Source organism: Lipophrys pholis, assembly GCF_963383615.2.
Source record: "Lipophrys pholis genome assembly, contig: SCAFFOLD_41, whole genome shotgun sequence".
Lineage (NCBI taxonomy): Eukaryota > Metazoa > Chordata > Actinopteri > Blenniiformes > Blenniidae > Lipophrys > Lipophrys pholis.
This window is the reverse complement of record NW_028291851.1, coordinates 339,115-348,000: the sequence shown is the minus strand read 5'-3', so window position 1 is coordinate 348,000 and position 8,886 is coordinate 339,115. Positions and strand designations below refer to the sequence as shown.

General features: G+C 45.4%; 2 long non-coding RNA genes across 2 annotated transcripts; one reads left to right on the top strand and one right to left on the bottom strand.

Moving 5' to 3' along the window:
• Positions 1–1,743: 1,743 nt before the first annotated feature.
• Positions 1,744–6,411, bottom strand: LOC308128439. The gene is made up of 5 exons (XR_013936567.1): positions 6,361–6,411; positions 5,573–5,624; positions 5,108–5,265; positions 3,421–3,511; positions 1,744–2,305 (listed from the first exon to the last, which is right to left on the bottom strand). It is a non-coding gene; the product is annotated as an uncharacterized lncRNA (long non-coding RNA).
• On the top strand, positions 3,410–4,400 carry LOC308128440. Its single transcript, XR_013936568.1, has 3 exons — positions 3,410–3,530; positions 3,694–3,923; positions 4,134–4,400. It is a non-coding gene; the product is annotated as an uncharacterized lncRNA (long non-coding RNA).
• Positions 6,412–8,886: the final 2,475 nt, after the last annotated feature.

The window sequence follows — 8,886 nt, the reverse complement described above, 5'->3', positions numbered from 1 at the left end:
CCCCCTTTCCCATCCTAACCCTAACCACATCCCCTTCTCTCCAAACCACCCCCCCCCCCCCCTTTCCCCCCCCCCTTCCTCCTTGTTTCACCCCTTCCCCAGTAACTTATCAATTTTAAACAAAACCAGGCAAACGTCGACTGTTTTAGGATCCGGAGTTCAATTTTAATTGGGTGATATCTCTTTTATCTTAATTTAATTATTTATTTATTTCTTTCTTACCTTTTATTGTAAAAACGTCAGTCTTTTATTTTCCCTTTTAAAGTCATCCACTTGGGGTAATATAGATGAACCCACCTCCTTTTAAACATATGACGCTTTTTACGAACACCCGAGGTGAAACTACCCTCTTTTAAAAGGACTGAAGTAATTTTAATATCACAAGGAAACACTTTTTAAATATGGTGTACTGTTGCCCGTGCCTTCCTTTCCTTTGTCCCAAACCTAACCCTAACCCTAACCCTAACCCTAACCCTAACCCTAACCCCCTCCCTTCCCCCTTCCTAACCCTAATCACTCCCACTCCCCATGCCTAACCCTAACCATTCCCACTCCCCATACCTTACCCAAACCCCCCCCCCCCCTTTTTATTTTCCCATCCCCCCTCCCATTCCCCCTTCCTAACCCTAACCATCCCCACTCCCCATACCTAACCCTAACCACTCCCACTCCCCATGCCTAACCCTAACCATTCCCACTCCCCATACCTAACCCAAAACCCCCCAACCCCCCCCCCCCCCCCCCCATTTTATTTTTTCGTCCCCCCTCCCATTCCCCCTTCCCAACCCTAACCATCCCCACTCCCCATACCTAACCTTAACCAAACCCTCCCAAACCCCCCCCCCCCCCCCCCCCCTCCGCTTCCTTCCAATCACTCCCCCCACTCTTCTTCCACGTACCTTTCACCTTAATCCCCAGCGCATCAGGATCCGGGCGGGTGTTAAATCTTCTCCTCCGCTATGCTCCTTTAAATCCTCAAGAGGGAGCCATTGCCCAACATAAAGAAAATTCTCAACGGCAGTGGCTCCTCAGAAACAAACTACAAAGCAACTTTGGGCTCCTACTTTCCTACTCTCCTACCCCTTCTACTTCACATTTACATCATCTTTCACACACACTATGAGGAATCCTCAATTCTAATTTATTCTACTTTATTTTATTTTAATTTATTTTATTTACTTTTTTTTAAAAAACCTGGGGACACATTCATTTAAATTCATATCACTTACTTCATACACCTTTCTTTTAACAAAAACTTTTCTGGGGTCACTAGTTGCTCTTTTGTAAATTACAGTAGAAATATTTTTTTTAAAAAAAGAGTCTGTTGCCAATGCCTTTCTCCAAATCATGTTCCAAACCTAACCTTGCTAGAGCCAGACTCATTTCTACAGTACCTGTAAAACTTAACAGAGCAACTACTATTAACGGAACTACCACAAAGGGAGAACCTGTGAAGTAAAAACACTAACTCTTGTGGACATGTACAGAACATAAACTCCATTTAGTTATTTTTATTTTTATTTTCATTTTAGAAACTATGGTGAATTTCTTTTATCCTTTTACCCCCTTCTTTTTTCTTTTTTAAAGAAAAGAAATTATAAACAACCCCCCCTCCCCCCCCCCCCCCCCCCAATCTTCTCTGTGACAATGGTGTGCGGGTTGTGTTTCTGGTATGGATGCAATTTTAATTTTTACTTTTAATTTTTTTTTTTTTTTTTTTTTTTTTTTTTTTTTTTTTTTTTTAAATTTTATTTACCCTGTTTGCAAAACACGATCGTGAATGGAGGGTCTCCCAAAAAAAATACAAATTGATAAAAGACCGGATTATATTACCACCAGGGGGCACCAACCACCAGCAGGTATGGATCACTTGGAACAGGATCAGCATGGACTTCCTGTTGGGAGGAGAGCCCCGCCTTACCGGACACCACTCCCCCTCTTTTCCCTCCAAAAAATCTATAAACACACCAAACACCATCACTGTCTTACCTTTGCCCCTGAGGAAGCCGAGCGGCGAAACGTTGGGCCCCCCCCCCCCCTCCCCCTTCTTTTTTTACCCTTTATTTTCAACTTGTGTTTTCTCTTTCGCTATATTTTGCGATTTTTCCTTTTTTCCTTTTTATTCTTTGGACCACATATTGTTTTTTCAAAGGGACTAGGCCCTACATTCACACAAAGCCAGCTTGGCACAGAATTCTTTGTCGGATACGCTGCGAGTGGACTATCATCTCCACAGCCGGAAGAGAGGAGTTCCAACGACACCCCCCCGGGGTCCCCCAATCCTCGAAGGAGACCTACCTCACCCCTAGAAACAAAGGGGACAAGAAAGGACTACAGTGTGTGAGTGTGCATTGACAAATTTTTACAGGCCTCAAACATCCGGAAGGACCCCGCCCGTAGAAGCCGGCCTGCAGGACTCGGGCGTCGAGCAAAACTCTGATGCATGTATGTGGCCTTAAAAAATCCAACAATCTGACGGTACAATTTGTTGTTTTCTTTGAAAAAAAGAAACCCCACGCATAAGCTGGTTAAGTCAGTACTGTGATTAACTTCTTCCTGTTCTCCCTTGATGAGGATTCTTATTACTATGATTGCTTTTGATTTTCTTGTTTAAAAACTCTTCTTGAACACACCTGCCACCTCAACCTATAACCACAGGTCAACGGTTTTTATTTCTCCTCCTTCTTTCTGTGTCATTCCAATTCATGCACTCCCAATTTTAGACTACTTTCTTATCCCCTTTTAATCCACCATCAAATTTATTAGTCAGAAACTTTTCAGGGTTGATAATTAATTCTCTACTCACCTGGAGGCAAAAGGTTTCCTCCCCCCAAAAAAATACTCTGATATTATGTCTATCCCTTTACGCAATAGGTTTTCAGCCTTGTCAACGCAGGGGCGGGAAGACCGCTCAGAACGCCCGCCTGGGCCCCAAGACAAAACACCCACATCTGGTCCAGATGTCTGGAACAGGGCGGCTAACTTAAGCAGTACTAAACGGTATTTTAAGATTCTTCAAACCCTACATCACGCAGAAGTTTTAACCACAGCTAAGGAGACAAAAATATTACCAGCAGGTATGAAGAAAAAAACTGAGAAACTGGCGGCCTTTATCAAGCCTGCATGCCCGAATGAAAGAACCCTCAACAGAATAAAACTAAATACACAGAACTGGATGGAGGCAAACCTCGCCACCTTAAGGGAACATTATGACACCACGCTGGCCGACCTCCTCACAGAAATAATGACTTTTGAACCTGAAGCTTTTAGCAAGGCCCTACAATGGGCCAAACAACGATATGGTAGAAGACTAACAGACAGCTCAGTGACAGAATTTGAATCCATACTAAAACATGGTGCCCCTGGTTGTCCTCATTCTCCTTCTCTTCCAATGGCTGCAAACCCACAGGTGGCACTTACGGAGGAAAACTTCCCCACCCTTCCAGCAACACGGGAAGAGGACCCCCTCCTTTCCGTCGGTGCAGCTTCCCCACGTCCCCAGCGCAGTAATCTGCATAGGGACAGGAAAAGTAAGAACCATACAAACATCAAAGAAATTGCAGTATTTCCAGTGCCACCTTCCGTAACAATAACAGCACAAATACACAGAAACAGTGAAACCTTGGAATCATGTAAGTCTCACATGGGACAGAATATTGGTTCACAATCTCTATTTATCTCTCCGGAACCCAGTTCCTGCCCTCCCTCCCGAGTTACAGCAGAACTTCAGCAGACACTCCTCCCGATTGGGGATCCATTTTCCAACCACCGGGAAGCAATCTTCGGTACAGGACCAGCTAACTCCCCCAGGGTGAGGGAACCACTGGACGTAGGAGATTTCGACAAGAACGATGCAAATTTCCTACAAAAAACATCCACCTTTCCCAGGGAAGAGGACAAACAACAACAGGCCAACCAAACAGGTGAACCCACCATATCAGAACTTGGGATTGCACCGGCCGGGCCCGAGCTGGACCTTGTACTCCCCGAGGAGCATCTTATGACACACCCGGGGCAGAATACAAAGGAACACACAGTAAAAGCAGTATACAGTAATGTTATTGTGGCAAGCTCCGAATTACAAATACTTACCTTGACAGACTCTAATCCAGACACCTTGCCTCCAACTCCAGATTCTCCAACACTGCGATATGATGCGCAGGGGGCGGGACCAAGCGGTGGCAAAAGACACCCATGTACACCAGTCCACGAGGACCCGGGGTTAGCACAACTGATTACGACTGATGGAACGACGGACGAACTCACCACTTCACCGTGCCAGTCTGAGTCTAACTTGAACCACTCGCCCCCCGTTGGGCGACCCAGCCCCCCCACCCCCCGGAGGTCTGAACCTGTAATTCATTGTCATACTGCACAAAAAATTAAAAACTGGGAACTGGAAATAACTAAGCCTGTTCTAATCATTGGGGATTCCAATCTGGCACGACTAACGTCGTTTACACATCCCAAAATCCAAGTGGACAGCTTTCCAGGAGCACAGCTCCATCACATTAAAAAAGTTTTGGAAAAACTAACCCCAGACAATAGAGTTGAAACGGTTGTATTGTCAGTGGGCTTAAATGACTGCCTGAAAAGACTACGACCATTAACGGTGGCAAAGCATTTAAACGCGTGCCTCAATCAGATCGAACGAATCTTCCCGGCAGCTATTTCCCTCGTTCCATTACTCAATTACAGCCCTGAATTAGAGAAGGGTCAAATACAGTGCCTCATGGCCCTGAACGAACACATAGTAAAGAAACACAATTTCTTAACAGACATTAAGGCAGACGTCTTCAAAACCGAAACAACAGACCCAGTGCATTGGACCTGCGAAACGGCAAACACCATTTTAAATCACTGGCTGTCACAGTTAAACTAGTAGGAGGGGAGCCGAATCAATATAGTGCCCCCAGTAACTCTAATGTTACAAATCTATCAAGCCATAACATAAGTATCTCACAACAGGAACTTCTGGAAAAAGGATTAACCTTTATACCCACACCCAAACCTCCGAAACTGCTAGAACTACGCAAAGAGGTTCACCTCTTTCACAGAAGGCTAAAAATCATGGAATACTTCGAAGGAACAGAATACAATCACTTACCTTTCACTGAACAATCAAACTGGGAACCCCCAGATGAGGCTCTCTCGAAACCCCTCCGGGAGCTTATCCAAAGAGACAAAAACACCCTATCTCACTTGGTAATTCCCCGGGGACGTCCTCCTAATATTACAGAGGACCAACAAAAGGCCTTGGACATCCTGAAAAAAAGGAAAGATATTATTATCAAACCAGCAGATAAGGGAGGCCAAGTGGTAATCCAGAACAGACACGATTACTTTCTGGAGGCCACCAGGCAACTAAATGACCTCAAATACTATGTACCTTTACAAACACCGTTACAGCCTATTACAGCCTCACTCATTCGACCCATGGTGAGGTCTTTATATGACAACAAATTTATCTCAGCCAAACAAATGTACTATCTGCTGGGACCAGCTTCGCCACGTCCTCGCTGCTTTTATTTACTACCTAAAATCCATAAAACTCCGGACACCTGGACCGTACCTTTTAAAATCCCCCCGGGACGTCCAATTGTCAGCGACTGCGGCTCGGAGACCTATAGGTTAGCAGAATACATAGATTACTACATCAATCCATTATCAAAACAACACCCGAGTTATATTAAAGACACATATGATTTTGTTAACAAACTCCGACAACTCAGCGTCCCAGAGGGGACTTTTCTTTTTACCATAGACATCACCTCCTTATACACAAACATTGACACCAGCCTGGGTCTGGAGGCCATCAGGAAGGTCTTTCAACAATATCCAGACCCCGACCGCCCGGATGAAATTATCTATGAAATGCTGCAGGTTACTCTTACTCGCAATGATTTTATTTTCAACAACCAGTGGTATCTTCAAGTATGCGGATGTGCGATGGGCCGGAAATATTCCCCAGCATATGCCGACATATATATGGCGGAGTGGGAGCGGACGGCCCTATTAAAATGCAAGGAACGCCCCCTTCTTTATCTACGTTACTTGGATGACATATTTGGGTTATGGTGCAAGTCAGAGGATTCATTCCAACATTTCCTCCACACCCTCAACACACACCACCCCAACATCAAAATCAAACATAACAAACAATCCTCACATATCGAATATCTGGACACTACAGTTTATTTTCACAATATCAAACACTCTACTAAGGAATTGGGCACCAAAGTATTTTTCAAAGAAACAGACAGACACACACTACTTCATAAAAAGAGTTACCACCCCAAACATACATTCCGGGGGATCATCAAATCCCAACTAATCAGATTTCACAAAATATGTACGCACCAGAAAGACGCAGAGGCAGCTACAGCAGTGTTATTTAAAGCACTAGGACCCAGGGGTTACTCCAAACGCCTCCTTCGGGGAATCAAGGCGGAAGTTCACGGAAGCCTCCTGGGACCAACTCCGTCTAGGCGAACCGAGGGGAGCCCCCTGCTGGTACCTTTTGTTACCACATATCACCAACAATTACATCCGTTTAACCAGGGCCTCCGCAACAGTTTTCAACAACTTCAGCACTCCAAATCTCAAACCGGACAATACAAGATGATTACAGCTTACAAAAGAAATAAAAACTTGGCGGACATCCTGGTTCACTCCCAGTACAAACCGGCAAACAGAATCACTTCTCCTCCAATAAACCACAACTCACCCCCCTACATCTTCAATACGTTATCAGGCAAAGGACTGCCCACAATAACCAACTGGTCTATACACTCCTACAATATAATTTACACCATAGAATGCAAACATTGCAACAGGATATATGTGGGAGAATCCAGAAATTCCATCCGAACCAGGATGTCCCAACACCTGTACCTCATCCGGAATAACAAAGGGGTCAATTCCCTCCATAAACATTTCCAGGAAGTAGGGGCTCACTGCCTCGTTTATAGAGTTGTGGAGCAGAATACCAACTGGTCCACAGGACAAAGGAAACACAGAGAAAAAGTATGGATCCAGAAATTAGAGACCGTTTCCCCTCTGGGCCTAAATGAAAGATCGGGCCCCTAGAGAAAGAAAGGGAAATCTTTAAAGTAGCCTAAAGTTGTTTCTTCTGGACCCTGAAACCACCTTTTCTCACCTTCCCCCCTTTTTTTTCCCTCTTTTAATTGCCTTTCCTTAATAGAGAGGTGAAATCTTGCACCAGCCCGGAGCTTAGCCAAAAAAAACAAAAGTTTAAAATTGATTAACCTTTTTATAAAAAAATTTTTTTGTATATTTATTCAGCCTGGTCAAAAAATTTAATATATGAAATTACCCTTACAAATTGTGAAATTACGATTTGAATAAATCCCCCCCCCCCCTTTTTGGTTTTAAAAAAAACAAAGCCGACCTCTCCTCCTCTTGAATTTCAAACAGTTTTAAATAAAGCTCTGCGACATATTGAAGTGACTAACTGACTTATATTTTCTTTGTTTGATACTGACAAAATGTGTGAATTTTTTTCTTCAAAATAAATCAAAGTAGGACCAGACGTCGGCTTTACTGTTAGAACCCAGATTGCTCTTGAATATCTATATATTTCTATATTTATAGTCACCAACTGAAGCACTTTATGGCCCTATGCCAGGCCCCTTTTAACAAAATATTAAAAGAATAATGAGGAATTGACCATTTCCCTTCTGATTGGTCAAAGACTCAGGAGCCAGAACCGAGTAGAACAGGCAACATGTATCATATGCACTGTTGACATGGAATGTTTTCTCACTGCTTGTGACTTTTTTGTATATGGGAATTGAACTGCATTAGTTGGAATGTTTATTAATTATTTACTATGTTTTACAGTTGCCTGGACAATAAGGTTCTGGCTCCTTCCCTTGCACTAAACGAACCCCAACCCCCCCCCCCCCCCCCCCCCCCCCCTTCCTTCCCTTCCTATTACCCTTCCCAATTCCTTCACCTAACCCTAACCATTCCCACTCCCCATACCTAACCCTAACCAAACCCCCCCCCCCCCCCCAAATCTCCCGTTCCCCCCTCCCTTCCCCCTTCCTAACCCTAATCACTCCCACTCCCCATGCCTAACCCTAACCATTCCCACTCCCCATACCTTACCCAACCCCCCCCCCCTTTTTATTTTCCCATCCCCCCTCCCTTCCCCCTTCCTAACCCTAATCACTCCCACTCCCCATGCCTAACCCTAACCATTCCCACTCCCCATACCTTACCCAACCCCCCCCCCCTTTTTATTTTCCCATCCCCCCTCCCATTCCCCCTTCCTAACCCTAACCATCCCCACTCCCCATACCTAACCCTAACCAAACCCCCCCCCCCCCCCTTCCCTCAATTTCCCGTTCCCCCCTCCCTTCCCCCTTCCTAACCCTAATCACTCCCACTCCCCATGCCTAACCCTAACCATTCCCACTCCCCATACCTTACCCAAACCCCCCCCCCCCCCTTTTTATTTTCCCATCCCCCCTCCCATTCCCCCTTCCTAACCCTAACCATCCCCACTCCCCATACCTAACCCTAACCACTCCCACTCCCCATGCCTAACCCTAACCATTCCCACTCCCCATACCTAACCCAAAACCCCCCAACCCCCCCCCCCCCCCCCCATTTTATTTTTTCGTCCCCCCTCCCATTCCCCCTTCCCAACCCTAACCATCCCCACTCCCCATACCTAACCTTAACCAAACCCTCCCAAACCCCCCCCCCCCCCCCCCCCCCTCCGCTTCCTTCCAATCACTCCCCCCACTCTTCTTCCACGTACCTTTCACCTTAATCCCCAGCGCATCAGGATCCGGGCGGGTGTTAAATCTTCTCCTCCGCTATGCTCCTTTAAATCCTCAAGAGGGAGCCATTGCC